Raw genomic sequence first — 22,781 nt, 5'->3', positions numbered from 1 at the left:
AGTGGTTAATAAAGGGCCTATGGAGTCATATAAACCACCTCTCCATTTGTTAGCTTTGTGTCTGGCAGATAAATCCGTTTGAACTTGGGTTTTCTCATCTAATAGTCTAATAATCTAATAGTATCTAATTTATAGATGTGAGCGTTACATTATATCTAAATGATAATTTATAGATGTCTTACATTATTTCTAAAGTGCTCACATAGTGTCTGACACATGATGAATCCTCAATAACCAATAGCTATTACTATTAGAGGTGCTGTTAGTGTTTAACTCTAGAGCCATCTTTGTATGCTTGCTGAGATTCCTGGGTTTAGCCCTTCATTTTTGTGACTAATAATGCTTAAATTGTTTATATTTAACATTAATGGAAAGCTGGCTCTACTTTCTCCTACCGTTAAATTAAACCTTTAAAATGAAAACTTTTAAATTTTTATGGAAAAAGTGTTTTATGAAAGCTTGAATTCTGTCTCTCAGAGGAAGTTATCTTTTGTAGAGTATTTGTGTTTTCACTGGCTTTATAACATTACGGACTTCCTAGAAATTTGCAGGGAAAATTAGTGTATTATTAATTATAAGCTCATTTAATGTTTTCCTTGTAATCTGTGAACTTGCTTAGTTCTTAAACATCCTAACTTAAAATACTAATTAAAAAAAAGCAAACATGGCGCCAGCCTGGTGGCGCCGCAATTAAGTTCACATGTTCTGCTTCGGCGGCCCAGGGTTCACCGGTTCTGATCCCGGGTGCACACACGGCACCGCTTGGCAGGCCATGCTGTGGTAGGCGTCCCACATATAAAGTAGAGGAAGATGGGCACGGATGTTAGCTCAGGGCCAGTCTTCCTCAGTGAAAAGAGGAGGATTGGCAGCAGATGTTAGCTCAGGGCTAATCTTCCTCAAAAAAAAAAAGCAAACATGGTTGGGCTTTATTTTTATTTTGTATAATTTTCGGGATTTTGTTTGTGCATTTATTGAATTTGAGAAGCCTATTTGACATGAGTTACTCATATAAGTGATTATGTTAATACTGATTTGTTCTCTCCATGTGCTGAGTGGGCAGTGTGCAGCATTTTGGCCTACTCAATTTATTCATTTACTTATCAACTGTTTATTACATGAGTGTTATATATTAGGTACCATGGTTGATGCTAGGTGTATAAGCATAAGATGTTGTAAAGTGCATTCTTTTGTGGAGAAATACATAAACAAGTAATTTTGATTCAATGAGTGAGTAGTATAATAGAAATATGTAGGGAGTGCTGTAGAATGTGTGGGTGGCACATTTAACTTGGCGTTTAACTTCAGTGGGGAACAAGGAGGACTTATTGATGGTTGTGTATGAGGCCAGGTAATTAGGTAAGACTGTCAAAGAAGATAATGTTTGAGCTGGGCCTTGAAGGAAGGAAACAGTTTCAGCAGGGTGGTCCAGGCTGGTATGTCTGAGGGAACAGTGATGGGGTTGTAAAAGGAGCACTGTTGTCATTGGTAGATGACGTAGGAACCAACTGAGAAATGTAAAACCAAGGAGAGTTCTGCAAGATTGCCAGATACAAGATCAGTTTACAAAAATCAATAGCATTTCTTTACACTCATCGTAACCAACTGGAAAATATAATAAGATCCATTCACAATATAATGATATCTCTAAGGTATCTAGGAATATAAAAAATCTCTATGGTAAGAACTTTGAAATCCTAAGACAAGAATAACTGAATAAATGGAGGGATATCACATATTGGATGGGACAACCTAATAAATATATCTCAATTCTCCTTTAATTAATGTATAAATTAATTGAAATTCCAATTAAAATTACAGTTGGATTTCTTGAGGAATTTGATAAACTTATTCTAAAATTTATATGGAATAAGAAAGGTGCAAGAATAGCTTAAGTCAGCCTTAAAAAAGAAGCAGAGGGGGAGAGTTATCGTACTAGATTTTAAGACATATTAAAAAGCCTTAATATTACATAGAGACTAATGAAACAGCTTAGAGATTTTTGAGACAGGCCATATATGTAGCTGATCCTCATTATTCACAGATTCCATATTTGCGAATTCGCCTACTTGCTAAAATTTGTTTGTAAACTCAAAATCGATACTCACAGTGCTTTTGTAGTCATTCACCAACGTGCACAGATTGGAGAAGAATTGAGTTGCCATGAGCCGGAGCATGTTTCCAGCTGAACAAGGCAATGCTCTGTCTTCTAGTTTCAGGTCTCATACTGGAAATGTGTTCTCCTCATGGTCTGTTTAGAGCCATGTTTTCTGCATTTTTGTGCTTTTTGATGGTGATTTCACTGTTTAAAATGGCCCCCATATATAGTTCTGAAGTGCTCTCTAGTGATCTTAAGCGCAAGGAGACTGTGGTGTGAATTATGGAGAAATATTTGTGTTAGATAAGCTTCATTCAGACATGAGTTATAGTGCTGTTGGCCGAGAGTTCAATGTTCATAATTAACAATATATATTAAATAAGGTATCTTTAAACAGAAACATACATAAAATAAGGTTAAGAATTGATTGTAGTGGAAACATTGTGACTGCAGATTTGCAGGAACTGTATTTCTCTTAGGAGCAATGGTTCTGTATTTGCTAATTCAGTGTTTGTGGGGACCTTACAGCATAACTAATGAGAATCGACTGTATATGTCAGTCAGAGTCTAGTCAAGAAATCAGAAACCATACTAGGAGGCTCAATAAAAATAATTCACTATTGGGAAATGGCTAAATTGGTGTTGGAGGGGTGAAAAACAGAGGAAACCAGAGGGAACATAGGAAACAGCTATCACCCTTGGGAGAACAAAAGGAAGAGCCTGGGGCTCACAGAACCCTCCAGCATGAGCAGGGACCTGGTGGAGCCGGGACTCAGTTGTCTAAGGAGGGGGTACTGCCAGGAGGAGGGGATACAGAGAGGTCATTTCTGGGAGTGAAAAGGAGCTGACACTAGAAGAGCTGTTGCTAATGGGATGAAGAACCATTGCTGGACTGAGCTGTGTGAATAGCAAGGAAATAGGAAGAAGTGAATTCCGTCTATACTCTTTTGCCTTCTGGTGTGAGAAGTCTGCTAAGCTCCAGCTCCAGTCGATGTGGAGCCAAGAGACAATAGTTTAATATCCAGCACAATGAGATCTTAATATTTAATAAAGATAGCACTACAAATTCTCACGCACGTCCATAAAGAGACATGCATAGCATAGTGATTAAGAGCACAGACTCAGGAATGAGACAACAGATTTGAATTTTGGCTACACTATTCTCTGTGTGATCTTGGGCAAATTATGTAATGTCTGTACCACCGCGTGAAGAAATAGTTAAACATGGTCTTCCTGATGTCAAAAAGGAAATGGGGATTGTTTTAGGGGGTTTCTAAAAGTAATTCTACTTATTAGAGCTTCTAAGAATAATTCTACTCACTGTTGAGTAAGGCGCACCTTATGTATCAACAATAAGACCTAAATACTTCAAGATTTTTGGGAATTAGGAGTGGCACAGGGCAGGGTTTAACCTTCCTGAGCCTTTTGCATTTCCTAGAACCAATCTCTAACATTGATTTTGGAGCAATCTCTTCTTGCCTTCTGTATCTCTATCTCTATTTCTATCTCTTTTTTTCCCCCTTAGTTATGTTGGCTCTGTTACATATCAATCATCACTGTTTTCTGTTCTAGATTTAGTCAGGGGACTCTGATATGTGACAAATGATAACACTGGGAGAAATAAAAGTTTCTTGTCCTTAGAGCATATTAGACAAGCAGATCTTACTATATAAAAGCAATGTAATAAATTCATATTTCTATTAGGTGAATATATAGCAAAATAACTCATGAAGAAACTGTAAATCCATTGTCTTATCAAATACAATGTGCCCTGAGAAAGGAAAAAGTTGAAAATAAATTGTAGTGGGACTACAAATGATGTAATTTAAAAAAATAGACTATGACTGATACGTATGACTTCTTTATGTTTAAGAAATCCGCACCTGAGCATTGGCGAACTGCAAGAAAATGTGTATTTAGAAACTTTCCCAAATCTCACTATTAAAAGATTTTTCTAATTACTAAAATTAGACTTCCTGTATTTGCATAAGGGCTGATCAAAGTGGAAAGTGCTGATTTATGCCACAGGACCAGGAATAGCCTTAGGATTTGGGGATTTGTGGCATAAAATGTGGAATAGATACCAGGTAGCTCTAAAAATGGGAAGAAGGAAGCTAAAAACTAGGATGTTGGCTGAAATTCTGTACAGGAAGTAGTCTCGTAGCCCCTTCCCAACCATCTAGGCCTCTCAATAGAATGCTGGGAGGTGGGGAAGCCCTGATTTGTAGTGTTTGCCAATTTTTGTGGTGTAAATACTCCTAACAATGACCATTTTCCAGTTGCCTGCATGATGTCCCTGAATGTAGATTGGGAATAGATGCTCACAATCTCTTTCACCTGTACTTCATGTCAGTCCTTACTGAGGGGATATCACGTGCCAGAAGTTATCGCCAGCAAAGGGCTCTCATTTCCATCTGGCGTGTAAGTGATCCAGTTCAAGAGCACCATGCTAAGGGCCTGCTTTCTAGGCCCACTCCCGGTGTAAAGGTTTTGGCTTGGATTCTCCCTGAAAGCAAGGACTTGAGACAGGGACTTGTGTCTAGGTAGTATATTTGGGTGGTAACACCAAGGAGCAGGGATGAGGGACTGAGCAAAGTGAGGAAAACAGGAAAGGATAATGTAGGATAAGCCTGCATTATCAAAGTCACTGCTGAGCCCAGCTAGGGCTTGATGTCAACCAGAACCTTCTGAGGATTGTGTAGAATGTCCCTTAGCATTCTCTGCCTAGGGATCAATGGAAAGGGAGCAATTGCTGCCACTTCCTCGCCCCCAATGTTTGTGGGTTAATCCTGCGCGCTGTGGATGTGCGCATACGGGGTGGACTCCCTGTGTCACCTGTGGCATTGGAGAAGCCCCGGAGCAGACAGTGAAAGATATGAAGTGTGACACCGACAAGGTGAGGGTGTTTTGCCACCAGATAGTTTCCTGCCAGGAACTATCTTCCATAGGTGTGATTGGAATCAGAGGCTGAGCAGGTGTGGGCAGGGCGCCAGAAGTATCTGATACAGATGATACTTAGTTAATAATGTTTTAAAACGTGGACTGAAAAGCATTTATTCACAACGAAGCTACTATTTAGGATCACGGGTCTTGTGGGATTAAATTGATTATCAGAGAACTGACAGAATTTTGAGGGCAAATGTAGTTGATTTTCTCTCTTGTTTTTCTTCCTCCTCAAGTAAAACTTTAGATTATGTGGCATTCCTGTGTCTTAAGAAACTCATAGAAAAGACTTTAATCAAGTTCATAAACATGGAAAATACAGGAGCAAATATGTTCATTTGTTTAAGGACTATTTAATATTAGAAATGTGAAAATATAAACAATTTATGAAACCTTGAAATCATTTAAAATGTCTGTATGGGTGTTTTATAGGGATAAGGGATGATAGAAAACTTTGATGAGGTTTAGGTATTAATTATTTCTTTTAGATAACATTTCTAGAAGTTTTAGTGCTTCTGCTACTTAATTGTAGGTCTTTGCTGTGATTTCTTTCTATTTAGTAAAGGAATAAAGACAAAGTATCAATATAGTCTCAAAGGTACATCTCTAATTAAACTACTTTCTCCTTGACAGTTTCTTTTAGGATATCATCCTTCTGCTATTTCCCCTCTTTGAGGTTGGCAGCTGTGAATTATTTGTGTATTTGCTTGTCTTTTGGTATCTGTAAAAATTTATGGAGAGAAGGAGGATAGCAAAAACGACAAGACAGATTCATGCTTTGCTTTATCTTCTCTAGCAAAAGAGGAGCAAAAGGTAGACCTTCCCAGTCTCGCTAGAAGAGAATTCTCTCGTAATCCTTTTCATATATTTGATAACATGAATTCTAATAATAAAACCTTAAAGTCTTATTTTATATTATTGAAAGGAGTAGCACACCCAAACAAGGATCATTTGTATCCAGGTGCCACATAATAAAGCTGAGTAGCCGCAGTCAGTGAAGATACCTACTCATAAGAATATGTGAAAATATGTATCCTTACAACTGAGGACACGATAGGCATTTGCATGGGTTACTTGAGAAGAATTAAACCTGCGTCATGTAAAGAACACATACTCCGAAGTTTTTCACTTGTGTAGATACTGTTTGCAATCTACAGCCTCAGTCGGACCCAGTTCCCAGGCAAATCCATATTGTAGGTGGAATCTGGAATTTTCCTCCTGTTTGTGGTGTGTCCATTGAATCATAGCCTTCTTTCTAACTCTCCACCATGTTTGTTCAGTCTAGGTGACTGGGTTTCCACCCAGTGCACTTGGGTGGGCCTCTAACTCCCTGCCTGATGCTTACCAGTTTCAAGATATAGGAAATAGGGTATCGCCACCACCTAACACAGAGTGACACTACTGGGAGCAGATGCTTGCTGCAGTGCCCCACTCGCTAGATTGCTGGTTCTTGGACATTGTAACTGGTCCTAATTAAGTACAAGTTTGCTACATCCTCCTAACCCCAGGCCATTTCATTGGGGGTGCTATCCAAGCCATTTCACTGGGGTACTATCCAAGTCTATTTGGTGTTTAGCCCTATCATTTGGTCAGTTCCTTTAGCCTTGTTCTTGCTTGGCTCCTTTTGGTTGCTTGGTCCTTTCCTCTTTCTTGCACTTGCTCAAATGGACTATATACCACTTACCAAGTAGTTTGATGTGGATCAAAGCTGCCCCAGGGAGAGAAGCCCAGGTTGTCTTGGCCTACATGCTGATCTATATGACCTGATTCCTATCTAAAATTATATGATCACACAATAATCAGACCCCACCTGCACTGATACCATTTTAATGACTTTTTACATGATCTTTCATTTGTCTGGTAAAGAATAACTTATATATCTATGCCTTATAAATTTAGCCCTAAACCTCAGCCCATTGCAGCTCTTCACTGCCCATGGATCCTGTCCCCATGCTGGCAGCTCTCCACTGCCCATGGGTCCTGTCCCCATGCTGGCAGCTCTCCACTGCCCATGGGTCCTGTCCCCATGCTGGCAGCTCTTCACTGCCCATGGGTCCTGTCCCCATGCTGGCAGCTCTCCACTGCCCATGGGTCCTGTCCCCATGCTGGCAGCTCTTCACTGCCCATGGGTCCTGTCCCCATACTATTCTCTGAATAAAAGAGCGCTAGCACCAGACCTTGAGAGTCCAAGAAATCTTTCTTTTGATTCTTCAGTTCGCTGAGCCCGAATCAGGTAACATGATTAAAAATGGCTACTGTTTATTGAGGACTTAACAATATATTCCTCAAATGTCTGAGTCTCAACACTTCTTTTATAAAATAAGGTCACACATTCTTTTAGATATGTAGATTCCAATAGCTCAAGGACCCATTGTTTTAGCGCCAGAAAGCAGCCACTTAAAGTGTTTCTTGGTTGTTTCTAAGTCATCCCGAGAGCTCTCTCAATTGTGTTTAGGGAGAGGTCCATCAGGTTTCTCTGTTTTGGACACCTCGTCATGCTACTGCGCTGCTGCGTTTGCTCCTGTTCTCCAGGCGGGTGTTACATCCGAATCAGGAGACAGGCCCTTCCCTTAATTTTCCACAGCATAGCATTTAACTAGAGTTTACAGAAAGCCGCAGGATAAAGAAAAGACAGACAGATAATAATTATAACAGTAACTGTGGCTAACCCTGGTTCAAGTTCTGAGCCATTTTCAAGACATCCTTCAAAATGTTCCTCTAACTTGTTCCCATCTACTGCTATTATGAACATGCCAGCTTGCCTCTCCATTGTGAGATACTCTCTGGCTGTCTATTCTATCTGGAGTCTTGGCTCCCAAACCGTGGGACTTCAGAGAGAAAAGGGACTTTCCCTCCTTTTCAGCTAAAAACCTGTTTTTCTAGTTCTCATTTCTGTCCTGGAATCAACTTCTTCCCCAGAATAAATAACAATGGGGATATCCATTCTTTTCAGGAGGAACCTCACTCCCTCACACATAGGATATGGTCTGGCTCTGTGGATGTCACCTCCTTCTTTCCTCCAGGCAATTATCATAGCTGTCTTTATTACATGTCCTAGGAATCTTAACTATTCTCTTAAAACCATGTTTGAGACTTTAATAATCCATTCCATGTTGTGTTATGCCATTCCAGTTAGGACTCTACATAATTTTCCTGCCTTCTTTCCTTCCTATCTATCTATGCATCTATCTATCATCTTCCTCATTTCAGCCTTGGGGCTCTTCGAAACATGCAGTGGTTTACAGGACTGGTTCTCAAGTCTCCCTTCTCCCTCCATACCCTGAGAGCAAGTAGCTTTGGTTGTCACAGTAATTGTGGGACACATTCGGCATTTAATTGGCTTGCGCCAAAGAAATGTAGAAGTTTTGCAATGTGTGGAACTCCCATCTAAAATGAATTGTCCCATGTTCCATGCAATTTTCAAATATCCCACTGGGCATTCATGTAGGTCCTGCTTATAATTTTCTAAGCCTAGAACCTAACTCTGGTTTTACTAATAAGTACAAAGAATTTTTTGCACAGTTTTAATGTATGCTGAATTGTCGAGGAATGCAAGATTGTTCTTGTTTTGTTCTGTATTGTATCAAGAGTTGTTCACCATGTCAGAAAAATCACACCACTGTTTCAGTGCTGCTGGTGGTATTGGAATTGCCAATACAACACATCCTAATCAACCTACATTTGTAGCCGTCACATTGATCACAGTGATTCTGTTACTGCAGAAAGGGCACAATCTGCTCAACGCTAGACAAAAAAGCCAACCGTCAAGAGGCAAGATGGTGGCAGAAAAAGGGCATTTTATTATAGCTGGCTAGCAAGAGGGAAGATGGCCAACTAATGTCCAAAAGAACCATGTTTAAGGGGGGCACAGAATCTTGAAGCAGTTATATAGGCCAGTGGGTTATAGGGGAGGGGTTAGGAATGTTGACCCTCTGGTGTTACAGACTGGGAGTTGCCACACCAGATCTTTCAGTTTTCATTGATGATGCCTATGAGCATAGACTCTCTGTTTGGGGGGGGTCATCAAAAGAACGTAGCTATTGTCTTATTGCAGCTGGGAGGTGTATGCACTAGCAGGGGTCATAAAATCTACAGAACAGGTGGATCTCCTGGAGGGTGCAAATCCAGCTGGGTTAGTTAGTCAGAGGTCATTCAAAGTTACAACATAGTCTCTTTCCTACAATATGGCTTCCCTTATGTCAACCTTGTGTTGAGCTGGCTTCAATTCTGTGCATAAGGGGAAAAGTGACTTTTATTATGTGTTCCAGTGTAAGTGTGCCTGAGCATTTGTGTAATGAAATGCAAATATATGATTTATGTAAATACATATAATTATATATAGTGACATTTATTTATAAAATATATTTTGAAGACTCAGTGGAGATAGTTAATAACTATGAATTTCATTTCAGGGTGTTAAAAAAGGACATTTGAAAATATTTATTTTATAAAGGGGTATAAGTTCTGATGGGTTTGAGAACCATGAATATTTATATAGAGAAAAGAAATGGTTCTCTTTAAGAAGCAATAAGAGTCTGCAGGGACATACCGTACTGAATTTCTCTGTGTACAATGATGGCAGTCATTTCCTTCATCACGTTTTAGGTGAGACTTTCTATACATTTCTACAACTAGAAAATCTATATTTGTTTTCTGAGAAAGAGACAATTTGTCTCAAAGGTAAATTTCACCTGGTACTCTTAGGAGGCCAAAAATGATTCTACCTTTTAAATGCTATCAACACTCCCGCACCCCTGGTCGAATGCCTCTAGTCTAAGATGCTACATTACTTGTTGTTTATGTCATTTACTACTAGCTTTTGAGGTTAGAATTGCAAAGACAATTTCTTTACTATTTTAAAAGCTGTATCAAGTAAAAATTAAATGTTAGTTCTTTAGAAGTAATATAATATATCTCTTGTTTACATAATTTGAAATAGACAGGTTCAGTGACAGTAAATGTCGATTTCATTCTAGGTGTCTGTATCTCTGAAAATGACTGTGATTTTCAAAGTTGCAACAGCAGTTTGTTTTTAGAACCATCAATGCAGGATACTCTGGGTTATTAATATATTCAAGGGACTGATAGGGTGGTTAATTAGTAAAAGAAATGTCACCCAGAAAGTCTTGGCTGGGAATTTTCATTAACAGTTGAAAAAGAAGTAACAAAGTAATCAATGAGCTAGAGCAGACATGATTGACGGTAATTACTGTGCTTGTTAAGGTTATTGACTAACAGCAAGATGGGTTGTCAAAGTTGAGGCACGGCACTCTGGGAAAATTAAATGAGAAAAACATTTATTTTAGCTCTTCTGTTATCACCAAGGCAATAAAGTTAATGTGTCAATTTCAGTAGTTCTGAAATAGTTAAATTGAGATTTTTAATTTTGGCACTAAATGCACCTAACATTTAAATGCTGTGTTTGGGTTTACACAAGGTGAAATAGAAGCAAAGGGAGAAATTAGGTGATAAATATAACATATAAAGTAAAAAAATAAGACATAACTAGTTGTACCAAGGTAGTAGCTGTAAAGATGGAGAGGCAATGGATTTGAAGCATATTTGAGAAATAAAATTAATAAAACACCTTTCTCTTATGATGCTAACATCTTTCATTTCTGCATCAATGCAAATATAACTCCCTCCAGGAAAATTTCCTAGATAACTCCCTCCTCCTAGAGCTCTCTCACCCTCCTTTGAAATCGCATTTCTATTGATGCTTTCCTTACCTTGTACTATAGTTAATTTGCATATGCCATGCTGTTATGACACTGCTGCTGCCCCTAGCTTTCATTCCAATGGTGAAGACAGAATAAGTAAACAAATAAATAAATATGCAAGGTTGCGTTAAGTGAGTGGGGGCAGTGAGATAAGGTAATCAGGTAATACCTCTCTGAGAAGGTGAAGCATTATATCAAGGATGAGAATGGGGCAGACATGTACATAGCTGGGAGAAAATGATTTCAGGCAGAGGAACAGCAAGTGCAATGACCCTAAGGGAGTCAGCTTGGGCATTTTATGAAGAGAAAGTATAATTGAAGTCAATGAACTAGGGGGAAGAGTGCTGTGCGTCAAAGCGGGAGAGGTTGACAGGAGCCAGATCATGCAGGGCCTTGGAGATTTGGTAAAGAATTTGTATTTTCTGCTGTGAGTAATAAGAAGCTATCAGGTGATTTTAAACAGAATAACATGAGCTAAGCTGTGTTCCGAAAGATCACTTAGATGCTATGTAGAGAATGAATTGCACGTGCCTCAGAACAGTTGGGGCGGGGGAGATAGACACAAGTGGATGTATTAAACATAACTTTTGGAAGTAGAATTAATAGAAATTCTTGATAATTGTGAGGGAAAAGAATGGATAAAGGATGACTCCTAGGTTTTGACATAAGCAATTAGATGGTGGTACCAATTACTAGCATATGAATAACAGAGAGAAATAGGTTTGAGAGGTAAAGTGAAGAGCTCTTTTTTGGGACACATTAAGTTTGAAATGTGTATTAGCTATCCAGTGGAGAAGGCAGTCGGGTGTATTTCTCTGGGGCTCATGAGAGAGGTCTGGTTTGGGGCAGCAAATCTGGGAATTGTTAGCATATGGATATGTGACTGGTATTGAGTGAATTAGTTTGCTTTCCTCAGTCCCTGCATTTCACTTTACTCTGTTGCATCTTCCTTATTCCTTAAGGATACATTGCGTAGGCTCCATAATTTTCTGCCATTTTCAGCTCTTTAGAGGCCTGCTGGTCTAGTTTCAAACTTCATCTCATTCCGACTTAAAATCTCATCTCCTCCCCTTCCTCCGGCACTGACCGGCTGTCCTTTTCAGGGCCTTAGAAGTAGGAAGGGGCAAGATCACGTTTTTCACCATTTCTTCTGCTCTTGTATCTTTGAGAGGAGAGAAATCGTTGGCCTTGTTCCCCTAATTTTTCAAGTCCCCTAACTTTTCTCTGGTGTTGGGGCTAGGAGAGGGAAGAGGAGAGGAAGAACATGCAGCAATTTTCCTAATGCTTTTTAGTAAGCTCTGAGTGAGGCGTCTGTCCTCAAATACTACAAATTCCTTAGCATGCAGTGTACACAGATGGCTTGATTTCTTTCATTTTGAGGCTTACTTGCCAGTTCTGAGCAACGGGAAAAGTCCCACTCACCATCCTATTACAGATCTCATTTAAAGCCATAGGATTGGAGAAGATATCCCCTGAGGTCACAGTAGGGATTTGGCCACAGAGAAATTGTTAGGAGACTTAAAAATGGCCCTTTTGGCAGTGCGGGAGACAGAAGTCCCATGGAGTGGGTTGTGGAGTGAATGAGAGGTGAAAATGTAGAGATGGTAAGCAACATATTTGGGAAGTAGTGCGATAAAGGCAGCAGAGAACTGGGAGGAGCCACTGGAGGGAGCTGTGGGGTGAAGCTACTGTTTTTATTTGATACTTTTAAGTTAGAGGTCCTCTGGCAGATTTTTGTGCTGACTGTTAGAGAAAGGGTGCTAATGCAGTTTAGAGCAGAAGAGGGGAGATTAGCTCTTTGGTAGGAGCAAGGGTACTTCTTGCATTGTAATAGGAGGGAAGGCAGAGAAGATGGGGCTCCATGCTGGTGGTCTTGTGGATTTGGGATGAGAAAACATCGGACATCTCCCCAGATGGCTTCTGTTTTTCTCATCGAGGCAGCAGAGTTGATTAGCAGCTAGTAACAGAGTGGGTGAGAAAGGAGAGTGGAAAACATCTTTTTGCTATGGTACGTAAGACCTTTGAAACAGGCGCACATTCATTTAGATTCACCTAAAACATCCAACCAAATGCCAGAACTATTTATCACAATTTTTGGAATAAAAAAATTTCAATTATCACAAACAGAAATTATCCTTAGCTTTAAATCTCATCTTAAAAAGGTGTTATAGCTGTTCAGAAAATCACACATTTTTTTAAGTCCCAACCTGAAATTGCCAACAATTTGAAGTATCATGTATAGAATAAAATGGACTCATGGCTCATGCAGAAGCTATGTTCATTCTTTAAGGTATTTTAATGGAAAGAAGAAATTGTATTGCATTCTGATTAAAGAACTGATGGCACCCTGGAGGGCTTAATTTTTAAGAAGGGCTGCTCATAGGGATAGAATTGTTTTCTTTTTGGAGGCTGCCCTTCTGTGCCTCTGATCTTCTCTCTGGCTCCTAACATAGGGCTCTGCATCAAGGATTTTCTCAGTACGTGTGCTTGAGCGACTTTGTCTGGGGCCAGCCCTGATACCTGCCACCAAAGACACTTTGGATTACCTTGGGAGGATCGCTACAATGGCCCTGATTTAGTCACTCTTTTTTTTTTTTCCAGCTCTTCTACCCCTAACTTTTGTTGGTTTGCGAAAGGAATGTGAGCCAAAACGTAAAGCTTGAAAAGTATAAAGAAAGGAAACAAGTAAATAGGGAAGGAGAATAAATACTGAACAAGACTGGGCAAGGTGACAAGAAGGCATTACTGTGAAAATCTGGAAGGGGGCCAGGGTGCCGAATGCAGCGGCTGTGTAGTTCACAGGAACTATTTAGTGTTCAGCATGCTTCAGTGATCACCCAGAGAAAGCCAGATTTTTCCGGTTTTGTTTGCTACCCTAGAGTTAGCTATGGAAGTTTGACATAGGTGATCTGTGTTTTCTGTCAGCCAACCGATATAAATACAGAGCACTATGGGGCCTCTGATCCTCCAATCCGACGTGATTTGAATTGCTAGGAGGAGGACCTCTTGTGGCTGTAGTGGGAAATACTTCAGCTAAAACCTATCTGGGAGGCTGCAGATATGTTTATGAAGGAAATTAAAAAACCCTACAAAACTTCGTAGCTCTTTACAATTACGTTTTACGTATTTATAATATTTAATTGTTTTGATAACACCAAGTACTGTGATCGCATCGATATTGCATCTCTGAGGAGTTCAGTGTAGTTTAAAGCACTTCAGATTTTATCCATTTAATTCACATACCTCCTGAAAAGTAGATAGTACAGGGCTTCTCATCTCGGTTTTGCAGATGGAAAGGAGAGGTACAGAGCAGGTAAGTATCTTGGTTTGGCAGTGGGGACAGGCTGGTTCTTAACAGAATTTGGATATCTTATCTTGGTCTCAATTCAACAGTCTGGGTTTGGAAAACATTCACTATTAAAGCTCTAAAACAAAAACTTCTATTTTGCAAGTGTCAAGTGATTTCTTTATTCAAGAAAAGACAGATTGAGAGACATAAAACTTTCTCTTTGTTTTCACTGTGAAAAGAGGCTGTTCCTAGATTCTCCAGGGGGAAAAGCCTGCTTTAAAAAAAATCTGGGGAGGACAAATATGTTAGAAACTAAGAATCTTTAGATAAATATAATGCCAGTGATGCACATTTTAAAGTAATCTACATAAATATACAGTTATTTTGCAGGTTTCCCTAGAAATCATATAAAATGAAACCCCTTTCATAGTTGATTCTGACACTCCTCAGACCCTGCCTTTCTTCTTGGCTGCTAATATTTGTTCTAAGAGTGCTTGTGAAGCTAGTAAATAAATGCCTTCTTTTTATTTTGAATTCAGCCTTTTAAGAACAGGAATGCCAAAACTCAAATGAATAGTTCTATTTTAGAGGCAGTTACCACCTATTGTTTTAGAAGCTATTGGAAGAAAGTCACAAAGTGGTAATGTTTACGGAAATGCAGTACAAATTCAGGTAGGGTGTCGAGGAATTGATGAAATGATAAAGCATAAGGCAGGGGTATGCAAGATTGTTTCAGTGAATGTTAAGATGTCGATGAAGAGGATACCAAAAAAAAGGGAAGAGGAAATATGAAAAAGGATAGCTTTAGAAAAAAGAAATTTTGTTGGAGAGGACTATTTTTTTGGTAACTTTAATAATGGTTCCACGTGTGGAGTTTTGGTAAATCTTCACTTTACATTTGTTACCGATAATTACGTGGCTCTGCGTAAATTCTGGAAGTAGAGAGTGTGATACCTGGTGCCAGGGTATGAGACAGGTAAGATTTCAGAGGAAAAACAGTTTCTCAGATGTGAGACATCATCCTGTGGTACCGAAGACAATGAATTTTACATAATTGATCTTTGAGGTATGGATTTCCTGGATTCCTGTTATCCCTGCTTTATTATTTCTCTCAATAATTCTAGCCTTCAGCTTTAATTAGATGTAAGAGGTCCTTATTTTGGAAAGGGACTAGAGAAATGCAGATCTGACTTATTCAGAGCTTCCTGACAGCTATGTTTGTAGATCTCTAAGCAAAGTATGTGTCTGGCCTTTTTCAACGAAGTATTTTCAGTAACAAGTTGTCAGTGAGGTCAGTGACTAGCAGTTCAGGATTAGATACCACCCACCCTGGTTTGTAACCTCCCCTTTCTTTCTTATCCTGGGTGAATGACGCTTAGCTAAAGTGACTGCCCCACTGTCACTGCCTCTCAATTTGGTACTCTGTAACTCTGTGACTAACCAAGACGTCTTCTTTGTTTCCCCTTCAAAGCTCTTTTTGGAAAATTCCCTACGAGAACCGAAATTTAAACCCATTTACTTTATAAGAAGCAGCAGAAAGGTAAGAGTCAAGTTTGTAAAGAGAAGAGCTGGACTTCTTCAGTGCATTCTTCTTTCTGTGTTGAATTGTTCTGCCTTAGTTATATATCGTAGGTTTAAAATGTGGGGTTTCCTTCTGAATTAGAGAACATCACATTATTACATAAAATGGGAATGTTTTGAATAGTTATTATGCAAAATCTAGGCTGTCACGCTAATTTTAAAGTTATAAATAACTTTCAAACTAGTGCCAGGGGAAGCAAGGTCGTGCTTTGCATTCAGAGAGTTTCTGGCTATAAAAAGCCGGTTGGGATACTGTGCAGGAAAAGATAAGATACGACCTGGATGCTTGTGCTTTGGTATGGGGCTGGGGCAAAAGGAAGCAAAGATAGAAAATGTTCAAAGGGATTTTACTTTTAACCAAAAACTCGTTCACAGTAAACAGAAGATTTTTCAAGTGAGATAGTGGCGAAAGCATTAATTTTTGAATTTAATGTTTGTCATATATTTCTTTTATAGTTGGCAGTAGTAATAGGAGGTTTAGGAATCTCTTGGAACTGTTTTCCCACCATTTATAATCAAGTGAAAATCACACTAGGTGCGATGAATATGGAATGTAGTAATCAATTATGTAAAGAGAAGGTCACTATATGATGGAGTCTGTGCCTGTGAGCAGATGCTCTTGGTTGCACTGAGGACAGAACTGGAAGCAATGAGTTCAGATGAAAACAAGAAGAAATTTAGGTTAGGCATCAGTAAGTTCGTTGACTGTAGGGGTTTTGAGTCACTGATAAACACCGCTAAGAAAGACTGTTGCAACATCTTTGAAGATACATGAAATCTAACGATTTGCTTAAAACATGCAAGTGGGAAAAATAGGATTTCAAATTAGGTTTGGTCCTGGGTTTGTGGCTAGCTTCTTTAGACAGGCTGTAAGGTCAACAGATTGAGAATAACTGTGATTTGGAGACATGGACTATCGACAGCCAAGTTGGAATGGCATATTTGGAAGTGCTGTTAAAATTTCCCACCCGCTGTATAAAATTACCTCAGTAGTAGAATAAGGCGAGTTTGCTAAACGGAGAAACCCAAAATACAGATAGTATAGATATTTCCATTTGTTACCTCTTATACTTAGTCTCTGTCTTCTTTCTTATATAAGTAAAATATTGGGATTTTTATAGTAAAATTTATTTTCTTTTCATTATAAAAGTAATGTGCATTTATTTTAGGAATTTTGAAAGCACAGAAAAAAATTATGTGTAATTTCATTGATGCATTTCCTTTTAGTCTTTTTTCTCTGCACAGCTGTAAAATGAACTGCAATAGTACTGTGGATGAAATTTGGGACCTTGCTTTTTCATTTAACCTTTACCCAAACATTTTCCATAAAATATTTCCTATTTTACGTAGATGTTATTTTAAATTGCTGTATAACATTCTTCCAGGTGAATGGATATAATTTTATTCATCATTGTTGAACATCTAGGTGCTGTGATAAATCTCTGTGTGTGTGTGTGTGTGTGTGTATGTATTTACTTATTTATTTTTGTCATTTCTTTAAACTCTATTCTTAAATATGAACTTGTTGGATTAAAGAGCGTTAGAGTTGAAGGTAAAGGTTGTGATTTTTAAGAAGATGGGTTTTTACTGTTTTTCTTTTAAGCCATTGTGAAATTCCTTGTCACCTGAATGAAATATTTATTGAGTGTCTATGACATCCAAAGCATAGTTATTAGGCACATAGACAGCGATGGACTAAGTGTTTGAAAGGACAGAGGTCTCCTCTACTTACAAAATTTCAACTTAGGAACTTTCGCAGATATCAACAGAGCTACGTGTCTGAGTCAAAAATGTTTCAGCTCTGCCTCAAACCAACAGATAGTATAATTGACTACTTATATTACTCTGGAATTTATAACAATAGAATTTACAAATAACTTTTGTTAGAGGACCATCTATACATAGTTCTGATTTATATAACTTTTATGATTCAACTGTGACAAAGAAATAGCAGAATTAGGAAGAGTAAATACTTTAGTTGTAATAAGAGTTTGAGGAAATTAGAAGTGTTTGGAGAAAACCTGTAGGCAGCAGAGTGGAAAGAAAAAGGAGAGAAGACACACGCAAGTGCAGAAATTCAGTATTGGGTTTTTCTGCTCAGGAAAACATGAGAGTGGGATAGGCATGGATAGGGTGGGAGTCACGAAAGATAGGAAGTTTTGATTTTGTTATTGTTGAGTTCAGGAACTATGGTTGTAGAAATAGAATATATTGAAGGAAAAAAGCTGAGAAATAAGTGATAAATAAAACCATTTGATTTTGGAGGTGGTGGCTGGTCCAGAGAAATTAAAGTGGAGAGAGTAAAGGTACCAGTATTATTTGTTGGGAAGTGAGGTATACAGTTGTGAATTCATAAAGAATGTATTCTGCCGGTATCAAAATTTTTTTTTTTTGAGGAAGATTAGCTCTGAGCTAATATCCCCTGCCAATCCTCCTCTTTTTGCTAAGGAAGATTGGCCCTGAGCTAACATACATGCCCATCTTCCTCCAATTTATATGTGGGATGCCTGCCCCAGGATGGCTTGACAAGTGGTGCCTAGGTCCGTGCCCAGGATCTGAACTGGTGAACCCTGGGCCACTGAAGCAGAGCATGTGTACTTAACTGCTACGCCACCGGGCCTGCCCCTAAAATATTTTTTTAATTGTGGAATTTTATTTTTCAGTGATATTTAGAGGAAGACCATAACTTTGGAAGGATGGGCGTTCCATTCTTTATTCCCTACGAACTTCTGTTTGCATGTTCCTATTTTTACTTTGGAATAGAAGGGATTAAGATTTAAGAAGAGAAATTGGCAGTCCAATCTTGCCTGAAGAGAAACTATGTGCTTCATAGTGAAGACTTAAAAATAGTATTTATTTATGGATCTCTGGCTCATGGGAATGTTAGTCTAGAGACCGAAAAAGCATGGTTTTATGATTCTTTTAGAATTCTGGATTTTAAGTGATGTGATACTGTGGGAGTGGAACTCCTGAGTTTAGCCAAGTTGCCTATCTAATGGAAAGAGACAGATAATTGAGACTACAGAATTTTTGAAAATGATTGGGACCATTAGCTATTACACCTGATTTTCACATGCTGAATTACTGTTTTTAACCCCATTATTGCTGTCTGGGACATAACCAGTAATTTACTACCAATTTAATCCCTAACTTCCAGGGTCTGAGAAGTGACTTTGAGTTCCTATGTGCAAAATTGTAAATGAAGTCAAATTTATTTGGCACCCCCACTTCCCCACCTCTTTTTTCTTCTTTTAATTATCCTGATGAGTATGTTTTTGCTGCTTCAGGTGCCTCCATAAATGGGGGAATAGATTTGATGGAGGAGGCAATGTTTAGCACAAAGAAAGACCCTCAAGTACTGGAACCTGAGCACTTTAGGCCCTACTTTATATTAGCGCTATTCCAAATGGGATCAGCAGTTCCCAATCGCTAGCTGGTCCATGAAAGGAGACAAGGAGTTTGTACCAGAATGTAGATCATCTATGCCCTAAGACTTTGTAGTAAGACTTTCTAGGTGAAGGAAGCAGCCATTGATTTACATTCCAGAGCAAGCTTCTTATCTCATTGCACACCTGTACTTTGAGTAGCAGTGCTTAAATTACACTGTACAAGCATTTATCTCCTCTATCAGTATGCATATGGGGTAGAGAACTGGGATAGAAGTGCAGTTAAGTAGATGATAAATGAATTACCAGGTCTCAGCTGATGAGACTTCTCGAGGTATTATCAATGCAAAGAGGCCCTGGGTTAGCTTGTTGAGAACACACAGAATGACTGAGAGGCAGGATTCCCCGAAGGGCTGCATTCGGTCTACTCTAATGTTGGCTTTGGAATTGTTCACTCATTCTAGATGGCTTGTGTGTCACCAGACATTATTCTTAGTGCTTGAGTTAGATACTAGTGGACCAAATAAAGGCCCTGCCCTCATGGTGTTTCCTTTCTACTGTGTGTGTGTGTTTGTGGATGAAGATGAAGGAAGAATAAAATAAAACTGATCTCTCTGTGATTCTCCAGAAGAGGTACTAGGGTCTGTCTTAGTCCAGGGCTGGAGCTCATAGGTCATGTTAGGCATGGAAATTTATGGATTAACTAGCTTTTCTGTTAGACTCAGCAGTTCCTATTTTCACAGTATGGGGTCACAAAGGAATCCTAATTTTAAGAATCAAATAATCTGTGATAGGCACTGCTGGTTGCCTATGCAATATCCATGCATTCTACTCTTCCTGCTAATTTCACGGAGCTCTGATTTAGATCAAGAAACAAAGGCGTAAAGTGCTACATATTGATCTGCATCTCGTGTCCCTCCTTTGTGCCACGCCCCCCCCCCCCCCCCCCCCCCCCCGCCCCGGTTAGGACAGTTACATTTAGTTAAGGCAGATGCATAGCAATTCATGGAGATTTACCTCTTCTCTTCAACTGCTTCACAGTGTTTTACTTTGTAAATGTAGTATAATTTATTTAGCTCGCTCTGTATTGATGGATATGTTTGCTGTTTTCAGTATTTTCATGTTGCTCTGCTGTAATAAATATCTTTGTTAATATATCTTGATGTACTTTTACAAGTGTATATTTAGGATAAATTCATGGAAGTTGAATTGCTGGGTCAAAAGGAATGTTCGTTTTAAAATTTAGTAAGTGTTACCGTTAATTGGAAATATCAACCAAAGAGTTAAAGAGTATGCATGATTTAAAATTTGAGAGCTATTATGATATTTTTCTTTAGGAAGTTCGTATCAGTTTATAACCCCACTAACAGTGTATGCTGAGAGCTTATATTCCCAACTTCTTACCAGTACTGATGATATTTTATCAAATTTTTTCACTTTTGACACTCTGGTAGATGAAAATGATATCTTGTTTTTTTGATTTGCATTTAATTAATTATGAGTAAGATTGAGCAATCTCTAAATATTCATTAGCCCATTTCATTTCCTTTTAATTGCTTTTTTGCATCCTTTGCCCGTTTTTTCTTTTCTTTCCCCCCCCAGTTTTATTGACATATGATTGACGTATGTCACTGTATAAGTTTAAGGTGTATAGCACAACGGTTTGAGTTACATATATTATGAAGTGATTACTACAATAAGTTTAGTTAGCATCCTTCATCTCATGTTGATACAATAAAAAGAAAAAGCAAAGAAAGAAACAGAAAAATTTTTTTTCCTTGTGATGAGACCTCTTTGGATTTATTCTCAACTTTTGTGCCCATCATACAGCAGTGTTAACTATAGTCATCAGGTTGTATATCACATCCCTAGTACTTATTTATCTGATAACGAAAAGTTTGTGACTTTTGACCACCTTCCTCCAATTCCTTCCACCCCCATCTCACACCTCTGGTAACCACAAATCTAATCTCTTTTTCTATGTTGTTGTAAATGGCAGGATTTCCTCATTTTTATGGCTGAGTAATATTCCATTGTACATATATGTCACAACTTCTTTACCCATTCATCCATTGATGGACGCTTAGGTTGTTTCTGTGTCTCGGCTATTATACACATGCTGCTGTGAAGATGGGGGTGCAGATACTTTTTTGAGTTAGTGTTTTTGTTTCCTGGTTATATTCCCAGAAGTGGAATTGCTGGATCATATAGTAGTTCTATTTATAATTTTTGGAGGATACTGCATACTGTTTTCCATAGTAGCTGTATCAGTTTACAATCCCACTAACAGTGCACAGAGTTCCCTTTTCTCTACATCCTCCCTGACACGTTATCCCTTGTCTTTTTGATGACAGCCATTCTAACAGGTGTGAGGTGATATCTCATTGTGGTTTTGGTTTGCATTTCCCTAGTGACTAGTGATGTTGACCATTTTTTCATGTACCTGTTGACCATTCATATATTGTATTTGGAAAAATGTCTAATCAGAAATTTTTCCCATTTTTTAAATTGGATTATTTGGTTTCTTTGCTTTTGAGTTGTATGAGTTCTTTATATATTTTTGTTACTAACCCATTTTCAGGTATATGGTTTGCAAATATTCTTTTCCCATTCTGTAGGTTGTATTTTCACTTTGTTGATTGTTTCTTTTGCTGTGCAGAAGTTTTTCATTTTGATGTAGTCCCACTTGTTTATTTTTGATTTTGTTGCTTGTGCTTTACAAGTCACATCCAAAAAATGATTACCAAGGTCCATGTCAGAGATCTTTTTTCCTATGTTTTCTTCTAGGAGTTTCATGGTTTCAGGTCTTACATTTAAGTCTTTAACCCATTTTGAGTTAATTTTTGTGAGTGGTGTAGGATAGGGGTTCAGTTTAATTCTTTTATATGTGAATATCCAATTTTCCCAGCACCATTTATTGAAGAGATTGTCTTTTCCACATTGAATATTCTTGGCTCCCTTATCAAATTTTAGTTGACTGTGGGGGTGGCCCGGTGGTGTAGTGGTTAGGTTCACACACTCCGATTTGGTGGCTTGGAGCTCACCGGTTCAGATCCGGGGCATGGACCTACATACCACTCGTCAAGCCGTGCTGTGGCAGGCATCCCAAGTATAAAATAGGAGAAGATGGGCACAGCTGTTAGCTCAGGGCCAATCTTCCTCAGCAAAAAGTGGAGGCTTGGTGGCAGATGTTGGCTCAGGGCTAATCTTCCTCACCAATATATATATGTATAATACATATGTATTTATATATATTAGTTGACTGTGTATGCTTGGGTTTATTTCTGGGTTCTTGATTCTCTTCCATTGGTCTATTTGTCTGTTTTTATGCCAGTACCATACTGTTTTGATTACTATAGCTTTATAGTATAACTTGAAATCAGAAAGTGTAATGTCTCTTGCTTTGTTCCTCTTTCTGAGGATTGCTTTAGCTATTTGGGGTCTTTTGTAGTTCTACATAAATTATTTTTTTTTTCCCAAAGATTTTATTTTTTCCTTTTTCTCCCCAAAGCCCCCTGGTACATAGTTGTATATTCTTCATTGTGGGTCCTTCTAGTTGTGGCATGTGGGACGCTGCCTCAGCGTGGTTTGATGAGCAGTGCCATGTCCGCACCCAGGATTCGAACCAATGAAACACTGGGCCGCCTGCAGCGGAGCGCGCGTACTTAACCACTTGGCCACGGGGCCAGACCCTCTATATAAATTTTGGGATTGTTTTGTCTACTTTCGTAAAAAACACCATTGGAATCTTGATAGGGATTGCATTG

The 22,781-nt window shown here is 38.7% G+C and overlaps 1 protein-coding gene across 7 annotated transcripts in view; it reads left to right on the top strand.

Annotated features, from left to right (window-relative positions):
* The window catches only part of CTNNA3 (catenin alpha 3), a 1,499,312-nt gene that overhangs the window by 5,329 nt on the left and 1,471,202 nt on the right, over nt 1–22,781 (top strand). For 2 of the 7 annotated variants that reach the window (XM_070488665.1, XM_070488664.1), the window contains exons 1-2: nt 14,159–15,113; nt 15,519–15,587. The gene's annotated coding sequence lies outside the window, so the exon portion shown is untranslated. Of the gene's footprint in view, nt 1–14,158; nt 15,114–15,242; nt 15,588–22,781 lie in introns of those variants that run through there. The other 5 variants (XM_044755888.2, XM_070488671.1, XM_070488672.1 and 2 more) reach the window with 4 other exon arrangements.

This window comes from Equus asinus, chromosome 2 (assembly GCF_041296235.1).
Source record: "Equus asinus isolate D_3611 breed Donkey chromosome 2, EquAss-T2T_v2, whole genome shotgun sequence".
Lineage (NCBI taxonomy): Eukaryota > Metazoa > Chordata > Mammalia > Perissodactyla > Equidae > Equus > Equus asinus.
The sequence above is the reverse complement of the archived record's forward strand: the minus strand, read 5'-3'. Positions and strand labels throughout refer to the sequence as shown.